Source organism: Onthophagus taurus, chromosome 10 (genome assembly GCF_036711975.1).
Source record: "Onthophagus taurus isolate NC chromosome 10, IU_Otau_3.0, whole genome shotgun sequence".
In the NCBI taxonomy this organism is placed as follows: Eukaryota; Metazoa; Arthropoda; class Insecta; order Coleoptera; family Scarabaeidae; genus Onthophagus; species Onthophagus taurus.
In genome coordinates this window covers 4,323,750-4,336,439 of record NC_091975.1, presented here as the reverse complement: position 1 = coordinate 4,336,439, position 12,690 = coordinate 4,323,750, and the positions used below count along the sequence as shown (strand labels likewise).

At 37.7% G+C, this 12,690-nt stretch overlaps 1 protein-coding gene across 9 annotated transcripts in view; it reads right to left on the bottom strand.

Annotated features, from left to right (window-relative positions):
* Window positions 1-12,690, bottom strand: part of LOC111428465 (FAT atypical cadherin kugelei) — a 107,321-nt gene that overhangs the window by 30,619 nt on the left and 64,012 nt on the right. The window lies entirely within an intron of this gene.

The following is a 12,690-nucleotide window of genomic DNA, read 5'->3' as shown; positions in this document are numbered from 1 at the left end:
AAGTACAAAGAAATCGTCGCATATACTCTTAAATGACAACATCATGATAATTCGAATCCAACACAGTGGTTGTTTCGTATTACTTAGACTTGTCCAAACTTGCGTCAATTAACGCCCTCCCGCGGCTCGTTACTAGTTAATGCAAATTGAGTGCAGAATGCGATGTTGCCGAATGCGGTTAAGTGTAATTTGAGTACAAGGACTGTAAATGTTTCGGTGTCTTTTACGTTAACCGAGGGTCAATTTCGAAACCACTTCTCGAGTGGTTCCCTCTGTGTGGATATAATTAAAGGAGATTGTCATGTCGAGTGCCAAGTCAGCAAAATTCACGGCGGGTTTTGATGACACGATAATGTCTTGACGATGACGTGAAGATCACTAATGGTCTACTTTGTTCGATAAGTTCACGAAAAAAAATTAAATTTATTTGTACGATTTAAGACACGATTAATGCGCCAAATTAAAGTTAAAAATCTCTATAAAAAATATTTCTGGTCAATTTCGGCAGTATACAGTTAATTAATTTTTAATTGATGGACGGACGACAAAAAAAGATAAGATATTACGATGTCCGTCGATTTACAGTAACTTATCCGCGATCCTGCCGTATTAATTAGTTATTTATGCATCGGTTTGTAATCGTTGGACGAGAAAAATGGTTGGCCGGCGAACCGCTTATTTGTCGTTATCGTTATTTCGCGATTTACGATTGCGCCGGGGGTTTTTAATTAAACTCCGTACGTTGTCGTTACCTCTCGTATACGCGATGAAAAATGGACCAATTTCATGCCTCTGGAAAAGATCTTACAACCACAATCTAAAAAGCAGAAGGTAACTCTAATTTCATCCCTATTTAAGGTTATTCGCATTCAGTGCGGTGTCGCGTTAAATTTCGTTTTACCTTTCCGGTAAACGAGAATGAGAACGAGAATAAGAACGATTCGAAACGTAAACATTATTAAGATGTGATGCGCGTTTCTTTCTTTAAATATTAAAACGAACCAACTAATTCTAAACGTTTCTTGTAAAACATAGTGGTTCATTTCGCGCGAGACCATTCGACCTGATTTACTTACTCTCCGAAGACCAGCAGTAAAATCACCCTTAAATCCCAAGCGTGCTTTTAAAAGCCAAGCAGTCGACAGCGGATGCCGTTACATCGATCGTATTTTTGTTTTAATGTTTGTGTCCATTGTGGCCACTCTAATTTCTAACTGTTCGCATAAATTGTTCTAAAAGCTGCTAAGAGCTTTCGAGGGGTCATCGCAAACAAACAATTAAAATAAACTAATTAAACAGATTTACAGTTGAATCGATACAATTTAACATAATGAAAATAGAGTGATACATTTTCACCGTTTACTTTCCATTTATGAAAATGTTGAGTGTTCTTATTTATCTCTACACAAAGCATGTGTAAAATGGTATGAAACGGTCGTTGGTATTGTGTTTAGTTTTCATAAGGATTAACAATGATTTATCATAACCGGTATAATTCGAGTTGAATATTACACAAGTTCCGGACCGATACAAAGCCGCAAAGAAGAGCAAAACTTCCCAATTTCATCTCGCCCTCCCATGAGGAAAATAAGTCGGCATAAATCAGAAGCTTTTGCATCGCGCAAAGTCCACATCGTCGCGACGACATCGCCGGAGAGGAAATAAATCTACCGCTGGATAACGGATTTCGGAGCCCGTGGTCGAGTCTCACGCGTTTGGCGTACCCCTTTCGTCCTTTGCATTACATAAATCAAGGTCTTTAATAAACTTTAAGAAGTGCGGACATGGGGTAATATCATAACTGAAATCCCTGAGCATACAATTTTATTCCATCGGGTTGGTTTCAACTAATCGATATTTAATTTCCCAGGACGTTGTCTGTCCGAATTTATATTTTCCGGACCACCCAGAACCGGAAATAAAGCTAAATTCGGAGACGAAAGAAATCGTTAAAAAAATCGTTCTTTCCATTGCTCCCATCAAGTTTATATACATTCAGGGGGGAATACAGATTAGTGCTGGCGACAATTAATTCACTGTCGTCACGACCAGATTCGCACGAACCGCGGCGTTCCCTTCCAATTAAAGGATTTCGTTCTGTTTCGGAAACTCTCTCCGCTTTAGAGAATAGTTTTAGCCCGAACGCCGGAAGCAGATGTTTTGTGATCTCATTAAGTGGGGAATTTCAACAATTATTACTTATAACGAACAACGCCCCCAACACACAATCAATATCCACGAACCTCGAACCAAGAAGGTAACCCTCAAGGGAAAACGCCCTTCTATCTCCTTTAACCATGTGGGAAATCAAGCGAAAAGTGAGACGTTAATGACGACATTAATTTAATATCGTGGACAATCAACGATAATAAATAGTTGAACTTAAAAATGAGAACATTAAGGGATTATCTTTTCGCTTAGAGTCCAGTGAGCGATTGTAAGCCCAACGGCGAAGTGAACATAACGTTTCATTTCCACAACCCAACTTTATTGCAAAACCGGGGCGGGTTCGGGACGTTCAACATTGGAAGATGGCCAAAGCGTTGCAGTCAACGGGAATAAAAGGACCGGATGAGTTCCTGCGATAATTCACTCGCGGTATTGGCAGTAATGCAGGTTTACGTCGAGCCAGTTATTATCTCTTTTACGGTCGCCTTAATTAGTCCAGGAGCTAAACTGCACTTTAAAACCGGCAACGAACAACGGACGACTCATTTACATTTCCCCGCTGTTTATCGCCGAGGATAAAACTTGAAAGCTCATATTCCCTTTTGCTTTGTATTATTTCGCGCGAGCCGCCGGGACTTGGACGTGATTGTTAAAGAAAATAACGCGTAACGCAGAAGTGGTTCATTTTAGTTTCGTTTTTAATTGTATACCGAGGCAGTACCCGCATCGAACGCGTTATTTTTATTGGTACATTTCCTGTTATAATTACCCAATTAAGAAAATGAGATAGAGTGAGAAATAGACGTTGAAAGTACATAACATAAATTGAAAAAGAAATTTTTTTTTCACCGAATGATGAATATTGTTGTTGTAGCATCAAAGTAATTAACCGAAAGTTTAATTAACCAAAGACTTGGATTAAACAATGCTCTGGATATCGAAAGATTGGAAAATTGGAAATCGGCTTCTTCGAACGATACCAATTAAAAATTTAATTTTAATTCCAGATCGGCGCTTTCGATTCGCCAGAATGGGTGGCCCCGGTGACGTCCAATTACTTTACGTTTGCTTTATGTTTATCGATTAAAAAAAATGTATACCTGACAAATTTTAGGACCCTTTCTCTTTTTCTGTTTCTCGAGTCGCAAAAGAATTTAATAAAATAAATATAAGACTCGAAGGACACCAACGGGGCGCGAAAACCACCTAATTGTAAATGATTGCGTCGTTATGGGCGCGAAGTTTGCGCCGCCCCCTCGGGTAATTAAATTCGTTTCGAAATAATGAAATTAGCAGGGCCGTCTCGCGGCTTCGGGACCCGTGTTTCGCAGAGAACCGCGCTAATCAAGATTTATCGAGGGACGAATTAAGCTGCCCGGATGAAAGTTGCTCCCGCAGGACGAATTGCATCCGGAAGATTTATAGTGGATTTTTCATAACTGCGCTTGGCTTTAGTAGCTTTATATTTCAATACAAAAACACTGTTCGAAAATTTGTACAAAATTTGTAGCTACTTGTTCAAGTTATGAAAGGAGATAATTTTTGGGTTGAAATTTTTTTTGCAGTTATTATCGGTTGAAAGAGAGTTACTAGAGTGGCGGTAAAAAGGCAATTGAAGCCATTAGTTGATATTCCCGTGGGACTAGGGGAGGCACAGAAATTGTGTTAAAAAATAGCTGGCGGAACGGCCTCGTCCCCGACCCAGTTAATGAATCCGGAAGGAACCGGCAAAACAAATATCCGAGTGGCAGAAAATTAAATACGAAACCTGAGGGAAGAGGCAGATTGGGAAATGTTCGGACTCCCGTTTTCCCGGAACTTTGAAATTCGGGGCAGAGTATTAAAATTGAATTAAAACTGTCGGGTAACTATTAAAGTGTCGACGACAGACGGAATATTTTAATTTTAAAGGATTCGTCAATCATGTCTCTAAAAACAAAAAATTAAGTAAACTGATTGAATTCTCTTTTTTGAAAGCGTTTTCGATTAAAAAAACTTCAATAACGTATTATGATTTTTATTGGCTTGAGAGATAAAGCGTATTGATCTTTCTCAATTCGCTTCATACAAAGAGCTGAAGAACTTCACTGACTCTCCAATCCAATGTGATCGAAAACGTATCTCGTTTCTGTTTAATAATAAATAATATCGTAAACGTTGTGGTTCAAATCGTTTGGAGTTTGTGGTTGCTGATAATCTTAAAAATTGTATCTCAAAAACAAAAAGTGATTTTTCAAAAGAGAATGAATCATTGCAAAGTACGTATTTATGAGTTTGTATTTAAGAAGTTAAAATGGAGTTTTTTATTGATTCTTTAATTGGTACTTGGTGAAAATTTTGTTAACATTTTCCATCGATTCCTTTATTTAGAATTTATTAAAATTGATAGGCGATCTCGGCTTCAAGGGAAAAATTCAGTGATAAATCAGAGATGAAACTAACTCAATTCCTATTTCAGTACATTCCCCCCCACATATTTGATATAAATATGGTCCTATTTTCGATATTCAGGAAGGTGTGAAAATGCATCTACACGAATCAGAGGGTTCTTGTTAACGGAAATTCCGCTTACAATGCTTCCGATTATGCCAAGTCCTTTGTGATCGTTTGAATCGATGCGGACGCGTTTTGCGAAAGACTGGACGGTTGGTTATCATTGGGTATTCATGGGAATCGACGCGTCATGACACTGTATCCTCGTGCTGAACATCGTATCTAGGTAACATCGTTCATTACGTTATGTTCAATACTAGCAGTTGATTACTGATTTTACATTTCGAATTTTCATTAATTTACAAATACAGGTGATTTATTTTATTTAAAATAATTTTATTAATTTGGTTCGCAATCTAATTATATATAGAAAATTAAATCTAACCAAACGATATTATTCGTTATGGTCAGATGGCTAAACAACAAAACAAAACACGCTTCCCGTAAATAGCAAATAGTGACATTAGTCTAATGAATGCTGCACCAACATATCACGATTTATGGGGATTTAGGGTCTCGTTTGACGTTCCGGTGGTATGCATGGGTAGTATACCAACATATCCCATTACGAGAATTAGATATTCCGCGATATAAAATTAATATTAACGTTGAAAGCAACGGTTGCGTGATTCTGCATGTTTATTATGGTTTCGGGCCAATAATAAACTAAAATTACTGTGGGCTTCGTTCAAATATATCAAAATATTTCAATTTTTGTATTTTGCCACTTTTATCACCTGTTACTTTGGTGTTTGACAAATATTTTTATTGTCGTGCTAGGAGATTCCTTGAGTTTTCAGATTGATCGTAAAGACAGACCCTTTTTAAAATCGCCCTTTGGGATTTGCGCGACGTCGCCGACGTCTCAACGCTCAAAACTTCTTTTATCGACATGAAAATATCCCGTAAAAAAAGAAAGAAAATTTGAACTTAATAACCGAATCGCTATTACAAAAAAAAGCTCCCCACTCATTAAATCGCTGATCCTTTCCTAATGATCAAGAAACGTAGCAGTCTCGATCCTATCGAATTTTTTTGCCAACACAAGAAGAGAAAGATTCCTTGATGGTTTTCCGATAATTATACAGCCTACCACCGCCTTTAAATAAATACTCGCAATAAAAACAGTAGGTAATATTTTGTTAAAATGTATTGAAATTCCATTAAAAAATGACCACCCAACCGGGCAGAGCTTGTTTTATTTTATCAAAATAGTTTGTTGATATTTTACGATGCATCAAAAACATACAGCTAAAAGTGCATCCATTATTTATAAAACGGGAGTAGAGAAAATACGTATAGCAATTTGCATGACTACAACAAATTGTCAATTAGCTTGTTTACAAACCCGTTTAGAACGAACGTTTCTACCTGTAGTTAGGCATTTATTTTAATTTTTGACTAAACTATTTAAATAATAAAACTTTTAATTCAATTTAAAAATAATGTTTGAACATATAGAATTCAAACCATAAAGGTAAAGTAAATTATCCACTTCTAATTACCTTTGTGGAGTATTCAAGGGAAACCTCTACAAGCCGTTAAATTGAATTATTAAATGTTGCAACTAGGAAAGCTGCATTGCGGTCGCTTTGTGGATTTCTTATCAGGATAGTAGAAAATAAATAAATCTCTTGGAGCAGAATCTATCTAATTTAATCGTGAAATTGCGACAGAACAGTCTCCTGTTTTCGGTCTGCATGAACTATGCGGCAAACTAAGTAATGACCGCGACCTGCGAAGTGTCTATTTAGAGTAATTAATCGCTTGCCTGCCCAATTCCTGTTCGCCAACGGAAGATTAATAACACCATAAACGGGAATGCGATTAATTAATTAGCAGCACAGGACAATGATCAATAACCGCGATACCGGAAGGTTAAGTAGGCAAAACCCCTTAGAGTGGTAACGTGTACAAATTTATCCCGTACAATTTAGGAATTTACCCCTTGTGGAAATTTAAACGGGGTTGCATAATTACTCACCACGCAACGACCACCACAAAGGACCCGGAGATAAAACTGTTTAATCGCCGGATTGTGGCAATGAAACTGTCACGGGGAACGCGCTAGGACTTCGTCCTGCGGCACGATTCCTGCTTTGCGGTCACTTCCGGCTTGTTTCGGTTCTCGTCTTCTCTCCATCCGGGATGAAAAACAACCCAGATGCGCGCGGAATTAAATGCACGTCTCTGATAATTACAATAATTCGTGCTCGCCCTGCGGTTGTCCTAGTTGTGGTGATCAATTATCTGAATGTCGGAAAATGTAAACGAAACTTTAAAATTGAGGAAATTATGTTGGGTAGAATTGTTCCAAAATAACATGGGTAATTAGGTCAGTTTCATTTTAACCAAAATGATAATTAATCAACATGTCACTTTTTATACTTTTTATTAAAACAAAGTAATCATATTGCTATATCTCAACACAAATATGACTCCCAAATTGTCTCTACAATAAGATGATGAAATAGTCCTTAAACTCGATCTTTATACCCTGCAAGACAGATTTTTGAGAAGAAGAAACAATAATATGTCAAAACCAATCAAGTTAGTCAATCTTAAGACAACCCAACTCACCCCTAAAGCATCTATGCAACAAAATGAATCGATTTCAAAACAAACTCCAAGAAATTCATAATACAAACAAGTGTCTAGAAGCCAATCCAACTATCAAACCAATTAACCATTCCTGGTAGCTGAAGCGCTATAATCAACAGGAGAAAACTTCTTTTAAGAATTGATGAAATCCAATCATCTTGATGAAAATTGCAATAATTAATTTTATGCGTCGAATTAAATCTATGTAAATATTTTTCTCGTTGTATGTGCACAGTTTTCCGTGTAATTCCCAGTTGTTTACACACAACTACAAGATTCTAACAATTTACAGTGCATAAATAAAACGTTATTCGCAAGTCTACTTCTGCATTAGTTTTTAAATTTTTCCATTGTTACCCAATATTTCCGTTTATGTACAGGAAAAACAAAAAATTCTATGTAATGTGGATAAATAAATTCTTAATATTTTTCTTTCTCAACACACAATTGGAAACGTACTTCTAAATGTACAAAAATGAAAGTGAAATGTTAGTTCAGCAAGAGATAAATAACATCCGGTTATCAAACTGTATATTCGTCGTTGTTGTTATTAAGTAAGAACTGTAATAACATTTACAGAGACTACATCCATTATGTAATTGCTTTAATAACATTATAAGGAAATATTGTTGATAACATCATTTTGATATATTGCATGCGATATTATGTTTTCATATTGGCCTAGATGGTTTTTTGATCTCATGATTATACTTGTTTGGAAGTAAAATGTTTTTGTTGTTTTGTATATTGATGTTGAATGAGGTCTGGTGTAAGAACGAAACCGCTAAATTACAGACGCCAGTGCTGGGGGCAGCGGCCAACGGGGTCCAATTTATGGCCCATCTCGCATATTTGCGTTGTACCACACTCGCTCGGTGTAAATCACGGCGGCTCCGGCAAACAGCCGACAGTCGACGCTGGTCTGCGCGCCATCTATAAACAATCGCGAGTTACATTGGAACCAGGGAGTCGAAAAAATTGCGATAATAACGGGTCCGGTCGGAGAGAAACATCGAAAGTTTATGTCGGGTACAGAGAGGCCCGTTAAATTTTTACACGACCCGCTCTGTGTACGAAATGTAACCCGGTAACGGTACGCCAATGATCATCGCCCATATCTGCTCCTTTGTGTTATTAACGATTTTGGGTTTTAATTTTTTACACTTTTCCGAACGTGTCCAATTAAATTTTGTTCAAGCTATAAATTTAATTTCAAGGTCGTTCATTAGTTATACATAATGCGGGAGGTTACTCGGGCGACCTTTTCGGCCCTAACTCATCGGCCCATGGGTCGGGACCCCATTACGCCGCTAATTCTGCTAAATATAATCTCTCGGATCTATCAAGTCTGGATATAGATTAACCAACATCTTACGAAGGAAAGGAGAATTAATAATATTCATCAAGTTTCACTAAGAATTAATATTAATATCATATTAACCCCCTGGGACAGTTTACATATTTGATGTGTCGCATTGCTTGCACACGACCAGATAATTAGTCGTAATACTGGAATTAATTGGTATTGGGTAATGTAGAACTTGAACGGTTGAAATTAGCACGATTTAGGATCAGAAGGAGTTGTGTATTGATGGAGGTGGGGGGCTAATAAATAACCTGAAGCCTGGATAATTGACAATTTAATAAGTTTCGCACCTGCCCTGTGCAATCTTTCAACGGAACATCTTTTCTACCGCCCGAATTCGGCACGTTAATTAAAACAGTCGCTTGGAAGTACCGTGCGAAGGCAATTGCCGCGATAAAATCCTCGCGTTGAGCTTTCCACAGTCGCACGTTCTTTATCTGATTGACAATTAATCTTCTTGAAGTTGGATTGTGTACAGTTAACGAGAGCCAACCCAAAATGTATATACAGATTACCTATAGAAATACGTTAACATTTTTGATTCAAGATGAATTTTTCAAGCAATTCAAACTGAGCATCCCATTATATTAAAGCAAACCCTTCGGCACTGTGTGATTCTTGCTGAAATCTGCAAATTTTCCGAAACTGCAGTTTACTCAGCTTGATTCTGAAAGCCGAGATGCGAGATCCTGCAGCGTAAATTGGCCAAATTTGCGATCGAATAAGAATCCGAATCCTTTCGAATACGTAAAGCAAAGGTGAATTGACGGTAATATTTTAGCATTTCGTTTTGTAAAGAATACTTTTCGGTAATAGAAAATAGTCAAAGATAATGAAAGTGAATGAAAATGTTAAATAATAACTAAAACTAGTTGTTAAACAAAGGAGATAATATATATAGTCATTTCTTCTGAATGATGTTTTCCTTTTATTAAATCGGGGGGAGTATCAAATAAACCAACGCGTTTTATGTCGGTCACGTTTCGACGAGGTCTGATACAGACGGGATTATAAGAAGCGGTACGTATTATCCTTGAGGATCGCGCGGAATCAGCCAAACATAGTGAATTTACCCCACTGGAAACGTGCGTTGGATTCAATTCAATCTGATATTTTCCTCTGACGTTTACCTCCCTTATAGAAGGGTCGGAATTTAGTGAATAATTTAATATTTTAAGTATCTGTACGTGACTTTATCTGCCTCTTAGTATCAACAAATCTAATAATAATTACATCTTCTAGAAATAATACAACTTTATTATAGTGTTTTAATGTTTCAACTTTTTGTGATTGTTATACATTCGTTGAAACTACAAGAGGTTGAGTCCAAAGCTAAGGTTAATATTGGCAATGGACTCGCCTCCGACAGTTTCGCATCTGAAATAATATTTTGCCGAGGATGGTGAAGTATGTTCGAAGCACTGTGCAAGCGCAAACACGCCGCCCTTATTTATAGATGACGAGGTCTCGCAGGAACTCTCCGCCTACGTTGTGGATACCATCCACTCGGCACGTCCTCCTAAAGTATATCCTTGTAAATATTCCGCATTCGTCTGTGACACTAAGTATATGGTTGACATAGAGTCGATAAGGATTGTTTTCAGTTCCAGCAAAGCTGGAATTTAACGGTAACAAAGTATAACCGGAGTAGGATAACATAAGTATTCTAGTGTAAGCGTGAGATGTAATAGTATATTTTACAGTCAAAAGGAATTTCCTTTAAGAAATATACTCCTATAATGGAAGTTGGCGTAACTCGCCCTTCAGCGTCAACTTGGGGAATCATTATCGAGCGGGAGAACGCTTAAAACGACTCTGTCTTCCGCTTGGCAAATTTCATCGGCAAACTATCATGTCGTTGGCGTAATTCCTTCGCGTCTAATGAAAATGTCCTGTTACGATGATGACATCCGAGTTTACGGGGATAGACGACAGAATGTTTTTCCCGCAGGACGACGCGCTTATTTATGAACTTAACGATAAATTGAAGGATGACAGCTTATTGATCTTGTCGGTATTTGGTTTATTATGTGTTAGTAAATAACGAGGTCGTTTCAAGGAAGAATGAAGGACAAAAAAAAAATGTTGGTCAAAATTAGAACGAGCCACACCCAACTTGATGAATAAGCGAGGAGTGTAGATTGAACCTGTTTGGACCTAGTTGGTCTCGCGGGAGACATGGTGGACAGCGTCCATATTTCATGATAGAGACTGGGATCGATGTGTCATGGATTTTGCAGGAGACAACACCAATTTTTAGTTTAGGTTTTAATTTAAAATTCTTTTAAGAGAAACCCCCCAGTTTATTCCCACCACTTAATTAACTTGCTGGGTTCCCGATATCATCCCATAAATCACTTGGGTGCCCCACCAGTAAGTCGTTTTAAATAATCGCTAAACTATCCCAAGCAAAATTTATTGAGGACATATTTTAAACGGTTTACTGGATCGCCTTTTTATCGGTATTTGGCGTAGGATGGTTTGGGTACAAGCTAACGTGCAGAAGTCATTTCTCCTTGATAACCGCATACACGTCAGGTTAATTAATGGTCGTAGGTCGTATATCACTCGAAATTAAGCTCAAGAACTGGGTTACGACCTTTCCTGGAATAACACACGACGCATCCATGTTGCATTTTGAATACTAAACGGGGGCGAGAGACAACTTTGAAGGAAGTTCCCTTTAAATATTTGCGTTTTAATCCTCAAAAATGGGGAGTGAATGAATACGAGGCATCCTGAAACAGGATACAGGGCGAGCGAGATCGCTCTGATGGATGTTCCTTGTAAACATGTAGTGTTATTTGTCGCTGTAGGTGGCGCTCGTGTCTCGCAGGCGCTTGCATAATTTATAGGGATATCTGCGAGTCAAATGGACGTTTCTTGTCCTTGGGTTGTCGCATAGAATCCAGAATGTTCAAATCTGAGCGAGGACCCTTTTAAAATTAATATTTTAACGTCATCCCGGGAACGTTATAATGAAATCCTTTTGCGAAATCTACCGAAGGAACCGCACGTCCGTTTACTGCCTAACTTCCGAGTGCAAATTAGTAGTAGCTGCGGTAACAACTGGTGTCAATGGAGGGTTTGGGTTCTCCTCTATTGGTAAACCGCAATTAAATTAACTCCGCATGGAACCTATATGTACGGGCTGCCGAAACAGTAATGGTTACTTGTACTGAAACTAACACAACTCGTAAAGAAAAGCATCTATCTTTAGATAATTTGCGTATTTGTTGCGATATCTTAGTTGTACGATGTTTCGAAGTATTGGATTTTTAAGAGATAAAACATTTTCGGAATATTTAGTAGCTCATAGGATTATTTTTTTTAATAGGCATTCGTGCCATATGTAAATGTTGGTAGGCTTCAGAGATTTCAGTTTGCGGGTACTGGATTCGTTTTTGTGACGTTTTATTTCATCATATTGCGGATTTTTTGGATTGCGGATGCGAGGGTAATGAATACGATTTGGTCACAATGTTGTTGTTTTGAATTGCAACCTGAGTTTAAAAATTTTAACAATGAGGTTTATAGAAAAAAAAATTTACTTGAGTTTTAATATTAAGATCCTTTTTTCTTCATTAATACATAATCAAACGAAACATTTCTATTAAAATTTATACATTTTGCTTCTAACCCATAATTTTTCAAAACTAAAAGGCACATCGAGAACTACAGATAATAACGTAATAATAGAGAACGTGGGGTTCAATGTATTCCATGGCGCTGGGATCGCCGTCGGCATTGCCACATTGCTAGGGTCCCGCGGTTGAGTATTTGGTTGCATTTCCGCGTTGTGCGCCGTCATCTTCCTGTTTACATATTTTTGCCATTACCGCCGCTTCGGCGTCCCATCTACGGGATGCGGGTTAAGCCATCGCTTGGAATGCGAACACTGTAAATTATGGCTATCGTTGTTTATTTTTCTTACTCGATTTCCTCCCTGCTTGTTTATGAACCTGATGTAATAGTTTTTGAAGTCGGAGAGAATACTGGTATTTTGGAAATATAAGTGTAAATCGTTTATTTCTTTAGTATTTAGAGAGAGTACGTCAGGA